Consider the following 17,382-nt stretch of genomic DNA (forward strand, 5'->3'; position numbering starts at 1 on the left):
AGTCCTAAATCCCACCGAAATCTATGACACAAGCTCTCAACATATCCTCAAGTGTCTGAATGGTCCTCTCGCTCTAGCCATCAGTCTGCGGATGACAAGCAGTGCTAAGATGCAACCTCGTACTCAGTCCCTCGTGTAACCTCTGCCAAAACCGCGACATGAACCAAACATCCTGATTTGAAACAATAGAAACCGGAATACCATGATGGGCGACGATCTCGCGTACATACACATCGGCCAATTTATCGGCCGAGGAACTCTCTCGAATAGGTAAGAAGTGGGCACTCTTGGTCAGACGATCTACTATTACCCAAATCACATCGAACCCATGAGCCGTTCGAGGTAACTTGGTGATTAAATCCATAGTAATATGTTTCCATATCCACATGAGAACCTCCAACGGCTGCAACTTGCTATGTAGCCTCAGGTGGTTGGCCTTGACCATCCGAAAGGTCAAGCACCTCTCGGCATACCAAGCTATCTCACTCTTCATGCATAGCCACCAGTTGCTAAGTCTCAAATCTTGATACATCTTGGTGGCTCCAGGGTGTATCAAAAATTTGGACTTTTGTGCCTCCTCCAGCACAGTCTGCCTGATCCCACCAAAATATGTTACCCAAACTCGACTGCACTAGGTCAACAGTCTATCCTGTCGGTGTAAAACCTGTCAATCTCGCCCCTGATTCGCTCCTGCTTCTAATTCTCTTTCTTGACTCCCTCAGCCCGAGCCTCTCTAATCAAAGCCAACAATGGTGAATCAATCGAAATCCTCATACATAAACTCCCAACCGAGGAACTAAACGACTTGCGGCTCAAAGCATCAATGATCACATTCGCTTTTCCTAGGTGATATAGAATCTCGTAGTTATAATCCTTGACCACGTCAAGCCACCTACTCTGTCTCATGTTCTCTGTCTCATGTTCAGATTCAGATGATCTATGAGATATCTCAAACTCTTGTGATCCGTATAGATAGTACACCAGACCCCATACAAATAATACAGCCAAATCTTGAGAGCAAACACCACTGCTCCCAACTCCAAATCATGAGTCGGATAACGAACCTCATGCGGCTTAAGATGCCGAAAAGCATAAGCAATAACCCTCCCTCGCTACATAAGAACTGCCCGTAGGCCGATGATGGATGCATAAAAAAATACTACAAAATCCTCAACACCCTCAAGGAGGGTGAACACTGGGGCCTCACATAACTTCCGCTTCAAAGTCTTGAATGAAGCATGCTGCTCAAGGCCCCAGTGGAAATCCACGCCCTTCCTCGTCAGACGAGTGAGGGGTACAACAATCTTGGAGAAATCCTGAATAAATCTTCGATAATACCCTGCTAATCCTAAGAAACTCCTGATCTCCGAGGGAGACTTCGGAACCTTCCACTGCATCACGACCTCATTCTTGGCCGGGTAAACCAAAATCCCATTCTAGTTAACGAGGTGTCCTAAGAACTGGACCTCTCATAACCAAAACTCGCACTTCGAGAACTTGACATACAACCGTTCTCGCCTCAAAACTCCCAGAAGCTCTCGAAGGTTCTCCTCATGCCTCTCCCCGGTCTTGGAATACACCAAGATATCATCAATAAAAATGACGACTAATCGATCGAACATCGGCCTGCATACCAAATTCATCAAGTCTATAAATGTCGCAGGCGCATTAGTGAACCCAAATGGCATCACCACACACTCATAATGACCATAACGAGTCTGAAACGTGGTCTTCTCCACGTTCTCCTCTATAACCCTCATCTGATGATACCCTGACCTCAAATCGATCTTGGAGAACCAATATACACCATGCAATTGATCAAAGAGGTCATCAATCTGCGGAAGTGGGTAATGGTTTTTCACCGTTAATTTGTTTAACTCCCGGTAATGAATACACATCCGGTGTGAACCAACCTTCTTCTTGACAAACAAGATCGATGCTCCCCACAAGGAACTGCTCGTTCGAATACACTGCTTACCCAATAGCTCCTGAAGCTGAGCGGACAACTCCTGCATCTCCAGTGGTGCCAATCGGTACATCGCCTTAGAAATAGAGTTCGCACTGGGGACCAAATCGATCCTGAACTCAACCTGCCTCTCAGGAGGCACACATGGTAACTCCTCTGGGAAAACATCAGAAAACTCTCTAACAACAGACAAATCCAAAACTAAAACCTCGTTCCCAAATCGGGTGTCAACCACATACACAAGATAACCCATACACATGTGCTGTAGATACTGTCGAACCCTGGCAGCAGAACAAAAGGTTGATCCAATCTTGGTACCCTCTCCATGAGTAGTCAGTTCTCCCCCACTTGGGGTTCTAACTAACACCCGCTGCCTCTCGCAGTCAATCATCACACCAAACCTACTCAACCAGTCCATCCCTACAATCACGCATACATCCCCTATAGTAATAGGGATCAAATAAATCATATAAGGGAAAAATCTCCAAGACACAACCCTAATAAACACTCGATGCAAAAGAGCGACTCGCACCCGAGTCAAATAACACAAGAGTAGGCAAAGAGTTCACTAGGAATGTACCTAACAAAATTACAATCATAATCATACAATTAAATATATTGACAAAATAATAAATGAAATCATACCAATAACAACGTTCGGCGCCGCCCTATCCTCCTCTGCAGTGAGTTGGAAAGCACAAATCCGAGCCCTCGGTGGCTCCGCCCTACATTGGCGTCCATCCGTAATCCTCAAAGTAGTCGGTGCTGGAGCCTACGCCGTTCTCGCAGCAAACAAGGGACAAATGGCCTTCACATGGCCCACCTGCTCACAATGATAACAAATTCTGGTGCTCACCGGCGGGGGCTGCTGATGATAGTCCCTAGCAATCTGGCTATCCCTGCCACATTTGTGGAATACAAAATAAGATCAACAAGAACCCTCATGAAGCTTGTCACACTTTCCACAAGTGTGGCCTATATGTCCCCCAGAATGCGAATCAGTGGGCTTGAACCGCTTCGCCACCGACTGCGACTGAACGTGAGCCTGCCGCTGCTCCATCGTCTGAAGCTCCATCTCGATCTCTTGCCCCCTCGTGAAATCCTGAAGCTCAGAGAGGGTACCATAACGCTGGGTGGCATTCTCAAGTACCACGTCATCTGAGCCTGCTCTGAAGCAGCGAACTCAGGACAGCACAAGGCACTCTCTGTAAACATCTTGGTGATCTCCATCACCGTCTCAATTGTCTGTCTTAGATCCAGGTACTCCTGAGCCAATCTCTCCCTCTCCACCATGGGAACATATCTCAAACGGAACATATCCAAGAACTTCTCCCAAGTAACAACAGCCCTCTACTCAGGAGTGTACGATCCAGTCACCAATCTCCACCAATCCTTCGCCCTAACCAGAGAAGGTTTAGGGCGCACTCGACCTTCTGGTCATCCGGGCAAGAACATGTGCATAAACAAACATCCACATCAGATAACCATCTTATCGCTACAATCGGGTCCTTAACTCCATCAAACTGCGGGGGCTTCGTATTGTCAAAGTACCGATAATAAAATGATCTCTACCCTCGAATTCCCGCAGTAGCAACAACCGCGATAGCTGCAGCAGCAACAACGTCGGTTAGTGCAGCGTAGCGATCATCAAAAAGCTCAATCATAGCGGTGATGATAGACATAAACAACGTCGAAATAGAGCTCTGGACGGTAGCAACTACCTCGGTAGCGATAAACTCACGAATGTCATCATCAATTAGACTCGGCCTATCCTGGACACCAGCTCCCGAACCAGAACCTCTTGTAATCGCCATACTGAAAAATAAACCAAGATACACATCTGAAAGGCCACAATTCATACTGCCATAACCACCAAGACAAATCTAGCCCTCAGGGTTTGTGACTTCCTTCCTATGCGTACGGGTCCTATGCTTTCAATAGTATGGGCCCATACTACCTTACACACCTACCTTTATTTGTATCAATGGATCATCACAAACCGTCCAAAACAAACCCATAACTAGAATATTCATAAACCCTATCCTCACTCTCTCAAAGTGGCAAATCCTTCCTTAACTGGGCTGCTACATCTACATAATCACTTATGAAACTTCCACCAACCCTGTAGACACTCGTGCATGCTAATCATACTTAACGTTGGATCTTATAGACAGTCGAATACTTGATTCTATCCTAAGCCCTTTATCAGAAAAGTACAGGAAATAAGGTTAAACCAAACATTCACATGCTATAGAATCTTAGTTATTTACAACTATGATGCACACACTAAGAAACTACAATAATGATGTCAATTTCATCTAACATATAAGAAGTCCTCCTAGGCTATCAAACATCATACATCAGGCAAATCTATCATGCAATCCCTGAAGATCCCTAGCCTATCACTAGCATGCAGTTTTATCATTCTCATTAATAACAAATAATAGTGTGGTAACTAGGGGTATACTTGCTTGCTCCGGCTGACCGTACACATCTCGTCCTTCCTTGGTTACCTTTGAAAACACTTTTAAAAATCATTTTGAAAACATTAACAGATCCTTAGCTTGAGTCTGGATTCGCACGAATGCTCATCCAACTCTCTCAAACAAGGGCTCTGATACCAACTTGTAACCTCCCAAAAATGACGATGATTTTTTTCAATTTTAACTCAAGAGAAATCCTTGTTTTCTAACAAAACCCAAATCAACCAAATGTTTACAAAACATTGTTCCAAAAAATAAAAATCATATATATCAGAGTGTACCAAATCAGAATCATCAAAACCAAGAGGATGTGCACGATCATGCCTTCGCTTTCCTACGGTCGTCTAAAGTACCTGAAACATAAAACTAAAACTGTAAGCCAAAGCTTAGTGAGTTCCCCCAAAGAACCACCACACAACAGAGAACAAATACAACCATGCATGATGGGTCCAATCAGTCATCAGACTGGAATACCCACGGGTCCACAGCCATCGGGCAAGATTACCATCCGCCCAATCAGTTATCGGACTGGAATACCAACGTGTAATGGGTCCATTCAGTCATCAGATTGGAATACCATCGGGTCCACAACCATCGAGTTTGATTACCCCCGGTCTGTTGGCTCACGCACATAGCAGTAAAGGCTTAACCCAAATCATACTATGTCGACATAAACAACAGATAAACATATAACCAGTCAGTATGCAAACATGTAGGTCTACAAATCACTATCTCATAGCAACATCCAATATACTAGGATTCAGATATAACAGATCATTACAACATAGAAACATCCTATACCAGGATTCAGATCTAACAAATCACTACAACATAGCAACATCCTACATACCAGGATACAAATAACCCAGTGGGTCGGCATTGGTGGCTTCGGCACAGAAGTACAGTGAGGAAAACTCACCTCTCAGTCTGAAAAGATAGATGAATAGTTCACAGGTTCGAATATCAGCTCTACTGGTCACCTATTCATTATAAAAAGACCAAACTTACTATAAATCAAAATACCCCTAGATCAAACTTGGTCAAAACCACATCAAAGTTGAAAGTCAAAAACTCAACCGAGTTGAGTCAGCTGAGTATGCCCAGCGTACTCAGCATGTACGCTTAGTGTACTCAAGGTCTAGATCGGGCTCCCGAAGGGAGTACGCCTAACGTACTCGTCCAAAAGTCATTCCCTTTTTTAAGTGCTTAATACATTAAGTCCTTTCGTCCAAATACAGATCTAGCCCCCCAAATAATGTCCTTAACCATAAAGTTTCCAACTTTATGGTCTTGCATGGCTATTAAGTGCTCAATACCTAAAACCCTAACTTCTTATCTCATGAATACATCCTAGTTCATCTATAGAAGGAAACTAAGGTCCAAGATGACATTGAATGCTTCTAAACACTCCAAAGCGTCTAAAAGGACACCAAAATGCACACTCAAGGTCAAGATTGCTTCACTCGAGAGATTAGGGTTAGCTAGGGTCGAGTTGGAGGATGGAGACTGATGAATGAAAGGGTTTTGAGGCTATAATAAGGTTTAAATAGGGTGCAAACCCTAAATATTAGGGTTAACGTACTCATATAGTCTCCAAAATTTACAAAAATGCCATTAAGGACCAATTTGCAAATAATTTTCATACCAAGGGCGTAAATGAAATACCTGGAAATCAAGATGTTACATAAAAATTTTTAGTTGCAGTGTAAATTTAAAACCTAAATTGTAATACCAAATTAAATCAAGAAATTTCTAAAATTATTTTTATAATCATAAAGAGTTTCTAAATAAGTAGCAAAAAAAATAGCTTACAACAACAATAATTAAAAGTAATGTTATATAAAAAATTATATTGTTACGTTTAAAAAACAAAAATAATATTTGAGTATTTAAGTAATTATAATAATAAAAATTAAAATGTTAATAGAATATTATTTTTTAAATTAAATAATCATGTGAACAACTATTAATAAAATTAAATTATATACTATATTTAATTTTATTCATGTGTAACCTACCGATAGAAGCCATTGAGTCGATTGAGATTATATAGTTTTCATAGATGTCTATCTTATCATATAATTCAACATAATCAATGTTTTATATCTACTTAGTACATGAATTATTATATCTGTAACGTTCGTATTTCTTTTCCATTCCTTTCCATGTTTTTTGAAAATATAAATTATTAATAAATAAATAAAATAACTAAATTAATTAATTAATTAATTAAATTAAATATCTGAAAATAAAATAACACTTAAAGACCACAATAAAAGATAATGATTTATTAGTGGCCGGAAATGTCAATATTTAAACTTCCTTTTGTTACAAAAAGATTTTCGTTGTTCGGGTAGGAACCATCATTATCGGAAACCTTAGGGTAAAAAGTGTAAATTATAAAATAAAACCCCCATAAGTCGACATAAGTTATTTTGGGTCCAAGATTACTCCGCTTGCTGGCCACGATCGTCCATTGAATTTTCGTAGCAGCACTATTTCTTCTGCCCTATAGTTGCGACACCACAGAAGAGAATCAAGGAGTAAAAAAAAGGGTAGCGACGCTAGAAAGAAGCCATTAGGAGCTGATATCACCAGAGACCTTATTGTCTGAGGTTTCTGTGGCCAAAGAAGGAAGGAGGTGGCGGTGTAAGGTGGCGGTAAACTCGTCTACGTATGGAAGGTATGTTGTATCTTTCGTTTCTTCCTTTTTCTTTTCTTTTCCCCACTGAACATCACCACCACCACCATGGTCGACAACATAGGCTGCCATTTGAACCGTTCTGCCACCTCAGGCCATCATTTATGGGTGGTTTCGGGTTGTTACTCATGAAGATAATAGGATAAAAGTCAATGATAATAAAACATGTAGCTTGTTTTTTTATATACATTTTATAGCAATGTACTTGGTAGTATTGGTCTTTTGCCCACCATTAACCGTCATAGCACCACCATTAGACCACCAGCAGGTGGTGGAGTTATGAAGGGCTCGAACTTTCAGCCAAGTTCCCATGTTAAGTGTTCAATGGGTTAAGTTGCAAACTTAATCCATATAATGTGTAACTTAACCTATATAATGAAGTCTTGATTTTATGTAAAAAGTCCTAGTTTCAACCCTCTATTTAGACAAACCATTAAACCATTAAGTCAATGTAATTAATATATATTATGAGATTCTTATATGAAATTTTAATCTACTAAAAGTTATAAATTTAAAGCTTAACCATTAAGTCCTTAATGGGACACCGCAAGTAACTTAAAAGCTATTATGATCAATCTTTCCGATTCTATCATTAAACTTCTAAAATTTGTACAAGGCAATCAGAATACCTAAACACCAAGAGGCTTAGTTTTTTGGAAAGTTAGTGGGTCTAGTTTCAACAAACATTAAATCACCTTTCCTAATTCCACGTCCTTGAATGGTAAAATGGTCAATCTTCTTAGATTGGTCTGCGCTGTCACAAATTTTATGTATCGTCTTCTAAAAATCATATTAAATTCAATAGGACTCCAAATGCCAAAATTACAAAGCATTTAGTTAGATATAGATTTCTAGTTTCCCCCATATCAAGGGCTTGACTAAATTCCTATCGAATTGGTATAGTTTATTCCAAGAGTGTTTAGTGGTCCTGAAAGTGACAACTTAAAGCTGCTGACTTGTAAAATCAATATAAAATCAACCAAAAACCATTAGAAGGAGATCCTTATATTTATGAAAAGGTTAAATATGGACCTTTACCACTATAATTTTATTGGAATTTAATAATGGTGTGAAAGGTAATAAAATAGATACCAAAAAGAACAAAACAATCAAAGATTAAATAAGGAGATATGTACATATGTCTTATAAGAGTAATACAACAAAGCACAAGCTAAATAATGATATAATTCTTATGTAGGTTCTCAGAAGGGAAAGGATCCATCTAGTTATTGCTAGTTAAGTTTCAAGTTCAAGGAGTTGAGTTACACTAACTCCCCTATTATGTAGGCATTACTTGTTTTATGTTATTGTTCATGGATACCCTAATCGGGTAGAGTGAACAATGAAAGACAGAATGTGGTTTGTTCTCTAGTGAGACAAGTTGCACTCTTATCTCTTATTTCCCTATTAGGGAGTAAGGGGATAGTTCCTGGAAGGGGGAAAAAGGTTATGGTTGGTACCAACTGTTGGTTTTTGAGCATTCTAACACTCCTATGGTGTACATGCAACCCTATAAACCTTGGATCTATGTTTTCTCTATTATACATGCAAATATTAAATATTCCAAGGTTTCATCCTAACTAGCATATTATGAAGCACCTATACTACAAAGTTCTAGTTAGATGACATACCTTTTGATGTAGCTTGATGTCTTCAAGCTTTAAGAGCTTAGCCCCAATAGTGTGGAAGCCTCAAGTGGAATCACAAATCACCAAAACACCTTGGAAAACCTTTAGAGAATATGGATACTTGGCTCACACTATGAAATCGGTTATTGCCCTCTTTAGTGTATCCACACTAGCCACTAGCATAATTTCATGAACCATAAGACCCTTTATATAGTGTGGAGGATTAGGGTTAAACCCTAATACCCATGACCTTTCATTTCCTAGGATCCATGGGTTAAAGCTCCATGAACTATCCATGAAGACTTAGCCCAAGCTAAATGAACTTGGCCCACTACACATATATATATCTAAGAGTCCATATTTAATTAGTTCATTTTGATCACTTAATTAATTATAAATTAATTCTTGATCAATACTAATTAAATAATATGATTATATATTAATATATTAGAACTTATAATATATTAATATAAATCATAAATATATTATTCTCAAAAGACTATCCATATAAATTGTGCCGGTGAAGTGCAACCCAAATGGACCATGCCGGGTCGGGTCAAGTACATACCAAATATAGTTATGGACTTAGACATTAATCCAATAGTCTCCCACTTGGATAAGTCTAAAACTATTATTGAGTATGACTTCAAAACCTAACTGGCAATCGTAGCTCTTAAAGCCGCTGTCGAACTCTGACCTTGTCAATGACTTGTCCATTAGATAAGGGATCATATATTCCTCCATTCTAGATATCATATGGACTGAGACATGGATTATAATCATTCTCTCTGTCCATTCCTTGTTTCCCGATTTTCAATTTATGATGACTGACTGATTGAACAAATCAAATCAGTCCTGGCTTGGCCAAGCACTCACATGTGTCATCGCTAAATCATCGGAGGGGCCCACAGATATCACTTTTATCCCGAAGGTAAAAGGAATGGATAAACTTCGACTCATATGGCTTGTTCTACTACTTGTTGAATCATATACAAATGCACGTTTTATAACATCGAGTTACCAAATGCATTTTCGTGCAATCAATGTATAACCAACTCATAGTAACAACTCATATCTCTAGGTTTGAAGAATATAAGATATTATCGTCTCATGAACACTCGTGATAAAATCCATGAAGTGATTCAAATGAGCGCGGGTTGAATCCAATACTCAGAACTTATGAGCACTCATGAGTGTTGTAGCACCACTTTGTCCACCAACTTGGACCTCTACAAACCAACCCATGACAGTCTTGATTCATATCTACTTCCAACATATGACCGACTGTGGATGGTTTGAATAACTTAATCATTCAGGAAGAGCGACTTAGTTATTCTGGAAGTCAAAACATGCAAAGTGAAACACAAGAATAAATGAATCAAATATGGTATCAAACTATATGAATATAAATAAACACTTTTATTTATCACCATACTGATTACTCATTATTCATTGTTTCGGTTTTATCAACTTTATACTTGAATTAAAAACACTAGTTGTCCCATGCTCCAAGCATGTACACTATGTTTTTCTTAAACAATAGCTTTGCCATACACCAAGTATGCACTCTATGTTTGTCTATGATCCTTACTTTGTGAAATAAACCAATTGAACATAATTTCAATGATTCTAATTTCACACTCCCAAATCCTTATCGAAAAATGTGAGAATTTCAAATTCCTATCATTTATCGAAATCTGTTTAGATTTTAAACTTATATGCACTGACCCTCCTGTAATGAATATGTACAAAGTCACAAAGACTTGTCAACAGTCATTATAAGGTATTCCAATGGAGATCAACTCCATGGAAACTAAGTCTCATATTCAAAGTACATTGCTTTGGACATGCTTCTTGCATTAAGTTTTCTAATCTTACACATATAACTTCCACCTATGGAGACAACTCCATATTCTCATTTTGACTATCACTTCTGAATAAGAGATGCCTCTTTTCAGAATATGTCAATATGGTCCTTCCAAAGTTAACACTATACTTCCAACTGTCCCTGAGCAACCAATCTCTGGTAAACCTCAGATTGTCCTCGACAATTGCTTAATCATTTTAGTCATATCCAATTCTAGACCTTTTCCCTTCTTAATGCCTCTGGGCATTTGGAAAAATTTAGAAATGACAAATATTATAGCTCATGCAATCGATCCTGTACCCAAAGCAAATGGTACATGATTCATGATGTCTCACATAAAGACATGATTCTAGACCAGTCTTTTGCTACAATATTTTTATTTGCCATGTTTTCAAAATTAGACTATGAAGAGGGATGCCGTAATCATAATCGAATTTTGAGAACGCAATATATAGAATTTCCTTAAGTTGAACCAATCCAACATGAAATTCATATATATATTCTTGACTAAAGATGATTAAGGTCTCAATCTAAGCCTTTAGAACTGAAATGAAGTATATCCTTTACCTTAATTATAGCAAAACAACTTTTTCAATCCCTGCAGCCTCACGAATTGAAACTTTTGTTTTCTATAATTAACATTGCTAACTTGCAACACTAACAATAATTATCATGCTCCCACTAACATGATGATTATTAGCATAACACTTATGCTCCCACTAGCTTTGACATGTACTTAGAAATCAGTTGGACTTCTAGAAATCAATACTTTATTGACTTTCTTACCAAAGTTCAGATTTCTGATACAAGATGCTTTGATAAAACTTTATCAAAATCATACACCTTTCCTTAGATAGCATGCATGTGTGTCTAAACAATTTCAGAACTATGAAAAGGGATGTCGTAATCATAGTCTCAATTGTTTAGACCTTTTGCCATCTGCTTCAAATCTACTTGGTGGAAGTGTTTCCTCACCATCATTTTCATGAATCGGAGAGAAACCTTATGACCCTTATATTTTATGGTGTATGTGTTCTTATCCATGTGAATCGTCAAAACCATAGTCACAAGACAAGGAAAATGACAAATCCAAACTCATATGGACTGAACTTATGCAATCTTAACTTCTTGCCACCTGGCAGTACAGGGCCTGCCATTGCTTCCAAGTTGTTATGCAACCAATTGAGAACTTTCAGAACTCCTATGCAAAGCCAACTTTAACTGGAATGGGCACAGAATATGTCAACACGATAGGTTATAAACCTCAAGTCGTGTGCTAGTGAAGAACCTCAGGTTTTATTCTTGATTAGTTCTTGAAATTCTTTTTAGGATCTTTAAGACTCCCACTATCCTCTTGACATATAAGACTATCTTTCCAAATATTCAAGAGATAGTGCGGATTCTTTATCAAGACAAACACTTCACACAATTGGCCTTAGTTGGTCTTTGTTTTATCCAAAACATCACAACTTACCAATTTCAAATGTACAAGAGTAGGACACTTTTACTCTTACATTTGACAAGTGTTTTAAACCTTTCTTTAAGATATGTCACTCAAGTTACAATCTTGGAGTATGACTCTAAGAATTGTTTTGGAACGAAGTATGACTCATCTTCCTGATCTAACCATTTCAACAATTCATGACTCCTCTTCTTAGTCATAAGAATGCACTAAGATGACCTTTAGAGGACTAATTGTGATATGATTTCTAAATCATTAAGATGATCACAAACATGATACTAAAGTACTCTCCCATCTTTTCAGATTTGAGAAACTTTTATCTTTCTGCCTAATTTGATTCTTCCCATTCGTTTTGCCATACATTGAGACTTTTCCCATGTTTCAGAATTATACTTAAACTTGTAAGTATAACCATATTTACTAAACTTTAGTAAATCAAATAGTCTTAACGAGCTTTGTGGTGGACATGACCAGTGCACAAGAATGTGTACTCGATCCCTTTAGTCCTTCACTTGACTCACACATCCATGTGAACAAGTAATTAGTCTTGATTTTCCAATGCTTGAAAGTTCTCATTCATCATACTATTCAACTTGCATGATTCCAAGTTTCGGTCCAATTGAAACTTGGGCGATGAGGAACTTTCCTGATTTGGTAAATTTAGACACTACCACAAATGAAAGAATCAAATCCATTTTCCAATATTGCTGTCAGTGGAATCATATAAGCAACAATTTTCCACAAATGTCATTGTAAGGATACTTCAAATAAATAAAATTAAACAATTTTTCTTTTATTTTAAAACTTTGCGGAAAAACTCATCCTTACAATCCACATGGAAAATTGTTGTTATCTATTCCTTAGCAATATGTCATAACTTCTAAAGCAACTGCTCAAAATTCTGATGCGATCGAAATCCACCTTCGCGATCAGAATCAGCATATACTTCCTTTAAGATTTCTCTCTATTCTTTGATTCTTAAAACATCAACATGTGACCCAGTCACATCATGTAATGAGGATCTCAGAATAGAACTTAACAGAGTTAGATAATGGGCTCTACCTGATGTAGAGTCAAACTTATTGACTTTAACATCCTTAGGTAAATTTGGCAGCTTTGCAATCAACGCCCCTTCCTTTGGCAAAATAAACATATGGACCCTTTGGTAATGGGACTATCTCAGACTTAGCCTTTCTCTTTACCATTTGGTCAACCGGGTTGACTATGGCCAATCCCTTTCCATTGGGAAGAGAATGCTTTTTCTGGATTTCCAGTGTCACCATTGTCACTGTCCATAAAGTTTTTGGGAAGTTGATCTTCTAATCAAATTTGCTTTACTATCGTTCCAAATCACTGCTGATTCAGCAGCACCAAGCAAATAGATATGATCATTAAGGTTCATGTCACAGTCTGTTTCATAGTAGTCCCAAAGGAACTCACTATGTGACTTAGAAAGTGATTGAACATCCAACTTTCTCAAGACTTTGACACCCAACTCTCCCGGCTTGTCAATATGTGACTTCATCTCTAAGATGTGATCACACATAGACCTTGCTTGCCATTAGGGATTGAGTGACCTTGAACTTGTGGGTTAGCGAGAATAATTGGAGGAGGTGGAGGAAGAGAAGTATGACTTCCATGAGCCAAACTTGGGAAGTCATATTCATTAGGAAAGCTTGGTTTGGGAAGATCATTGTTGTCTAAACCAGACATCAACAATGGGAGAAATTCACGTAAAGTTGATTTAAGTCCTTAATATAACACCCAATATGATATATTAAGGCTAGGACCCAACAAACTATTTTATAAATTGGAAGAGGGATGCCGTAATCCAAGCTATAAAATATTTGAAGGTAGGTGAATGACGATTCACGAATTTCCACCAAGATAAACGAAATGTATTATTAGGTTTTAATTGGTTTTGAAACTCCTAGATTCTTTTGAGATTCATTGAACTTTTCAATGGCATGTTTCAATCTCGAGTGTGCCCTTCAGGTTTTGTGACTGGGATGCCGAGGATCACAAAACAAGGTGTGAAGTAACCATGCAAATATACTTGGTACCCTTAATATTTACCCCTCAATCGATGTGCCGGTTAACCACACACGCTCCAACGATACTATGATAAACATTAAGTTACCCTTTGCCTACCTTGTTAAGTCCAGGTTAGTGTGCCGGTTAACCACACACGCTCCACTAACAGCTTAAACAAAGTGCAAAGTGTAATTTCATGGATTAGCACCTTATTCACATTTTCCTAAGTAACTAAGATTGGGAATTTATAAGTGTTTAGTTACTTAGTATTTATCATTATACTTATAATGAAGGGAGAATTATAGTCCTTGTCCTACCTATTCAGCTAACGACCCTCCACCGGTCAAGGAAGCGGTGAGTGAGAGTGGACACCCATTAAACTGCCATTTTATAGGCAGTAACCTTATACCCCCCTTATAGATCGGCTTCGTGAATGAGGCCTACTAATGGTAAGACGACTTGCTCTTATACATATAATATATTAAACTTTTAATATTATAATAGTATAAGGGTGTATTTTAGACATTTAAAATACTTGGTGGTTTAATCTATTAATTAAACTAGACTTTTAATTTAATTAAACTCAAACCATATATTTATGGATTAATAATACTCTTTTAATTAAACGCTTTAATTAACTATTAATAAAGTCCATAAGAGTTCATTTGAACTATTCAACAAAACATCATAATTCCAATTATTAAACTCAAAATTAAAACCATTTAATTAATTGTTTAAGTTATGAACCCAAGAGTTTTAGAATTCAATTCTTTTTTTCATAAAAAACTTTTCTCAAATTCCAAAACTTAAGGACAAGTTTTGTAATTCTTGAAAACATTTGGATTCCATAACTTATGGAATTAATGGTGTTTTATGATGAAACTTTCCATGTTCCATAACTTAAGAACAAGTTATGGAATTCTTTAAAACATTAACACCAAATTTTGTAACTCCATAAAAACTTTGAATCAAATTTTTTTTTTTAAAAAACTTTCATATCCATAACTTATGGAAGTTTCAAAAACCCTTAAGATCACAACTTTAAAAAAAAACTTTTGAGCTCCAAAATTTTATGACAAAATATGTAACTCCTTAAAACATTTAGATCAAACTTTTAAAACTAAAAAAATAATCATATCATTTTATCTTTTACTAAATTTGACCTAATTCAACTCATATAACAAATGATTCAAATTTTACAAATAATTCGTTTTTCACAAAACAAGTAATTATCTTAAAATTTCACAAACGTCATGTTTTTTTTCCTTTTTTTTCAACTTGAAAATAAAACATTTGCATCAATATAACAGAAAACAACCCATGGCTCTGATACCACTGTTGGGTTTTGAGCATTCTAACACTCCTATGGTGTACATGCAACCCTATAAACCTTGGATCTATGTTTTCTCTATTATACATGCAAATATTAAATATTCCAAGGTTTCATCCTAACTAGCATATTATGAAGCACCTATACTACAAAGTTCTAGTTAGATGACATACCTTTTGATGTAGCTTGATGTCTTCAAGCTTTAAGAGCTTAGCCCCAATAGTGTGGAAGCCTCAAGTGGAATCACAAATCACCAAAACACCTTGGAAAACCTTTAGAGAATATGGATACTTGGCTCACACTATGAAATCGGTTATTGCTCTCTTTAGTGTATCCACACTAGCCACTAGCATAATTTCATGAAGCATAAGACCCTTTATATAGTGTGGAGGATTAGGGTTAAACCCTAATACCCATGACCTTTCATTTCCTAGGATCCATGGGTTAAAGCTCCATGGACTATCCATGAAGACTTAGCCCAAGCTAAATGAACTTGGCCCACTACACATATATATATCTAAGAGTCCATATTTAATTAGTTCCTTTTGATCACTTAATTAATTATAAATTAATTCTTGATCAATACTAATTAAATAATATGATTATATATTAATATATTAGAACTTATAATATATTAATATAAATCATAAATATACTATTCTCAAAAGACTATCCATATAAATTGTGCCGGTGAAGTGCAACCCAAATGGACCATGCCGGGTCGGGTCAAGTACATACCAAATATAGTTATGGACTTAGACATTAATCCAACACCAACAATATGTGTTAGGAATGTTTATGATTATGTTATGTCTTATGTTTAATGTGTTATGTGTGTTATATGTAACTAAGTGATCTATATAATGGTAGAGTAATGTATATGTTCACTAAATTTTATGCTTACCCGTTGTCATTTAACATTTTCGGGATTATCAGTTACTGATAAGGTAAAGAGACTGGCTTGACTGCAGGCAACATTCTCTTGAAGTATTTTATAAAAAATAAATGTTATGTTTTAAACCTGGGATGTTTTTGCTTCCACTAATGTTTATTTTTGAACTATTATTTTAAAAGTATGGTTGATGTCACACCCCCGAACCAGACGGCAGAAAACATCTGGGGGCTTGTACGTGACTTCATCTTGTAATATCATCACAATGCATATAATTGAAACAAGACAACACCATCATCATACATATCAAAATACAACCAACGTTGTTTACATCAAGTATAGTATCATAAATTACATGCCAAAATATTCAATGTATGATGATAACAAAATATAACAAATTCCACACTTCTTGCCGACCTTTCCGCTTAACGATTCCCTGACAATACAAGTTATTTTGAAAACGTCAACATATATAATGTTGGTGAGTTCATAAGCATATTTGAATGAAAAGTTTTGTATTGTTCGTAAAACACCAGAAAATCCAATATTTTCTGTAAAAATGGTTTGAAAGTGATGTATCAAAATCAAGTATTAATGCATGTGTGTTTTCTGTTTTTGGAATGTATATAAAAATGTAATCCGGATAAAACCCTGTATTTTTGTTGTAAGTAGAAGGTATTGTTTAACTGTGTATTTCCCCAGAAAATCCTATATTTTCTGTTTAAAAGAGTGTGGCGGTCTCAATCCTAGGAACGAATATCAGTGTATGTATGTTTTCGTATCAACAAGATTTTATAGGTGTTCCAAAAAATTATGTTGGAGAGGATCTCTATGTGAGCCGTTTAACCATACTTGATTATGACTAATTCGCCTGTCGTGGCGTTTTCAGGCGCCGACTTGATTAAGGTAAGGTTTGTCACCCTAGACTGGCCTAGTCTAGCTGTAGCGAACAGCTCAGGTGTGGGGTGTCCCCTCGTATACATCTATACACAAACTCTCGCTCTCCCTCCAAGAAACTT

This window comes from Lactuca virosa, chromosome 9 (genome assembly GCF_052849685.1).
Source record: "Lactuca virosa cultivar CGN04683 chromosome 9, Lactuca_virosa_CGN04683_v6, whole genome shotgun sequence".
NCBI lineage: Eukaryota > Viridiplantae > Streptophyta > Magnoliopsida > Asterales > Asteraceae > Lactuca > Lactuca virosa.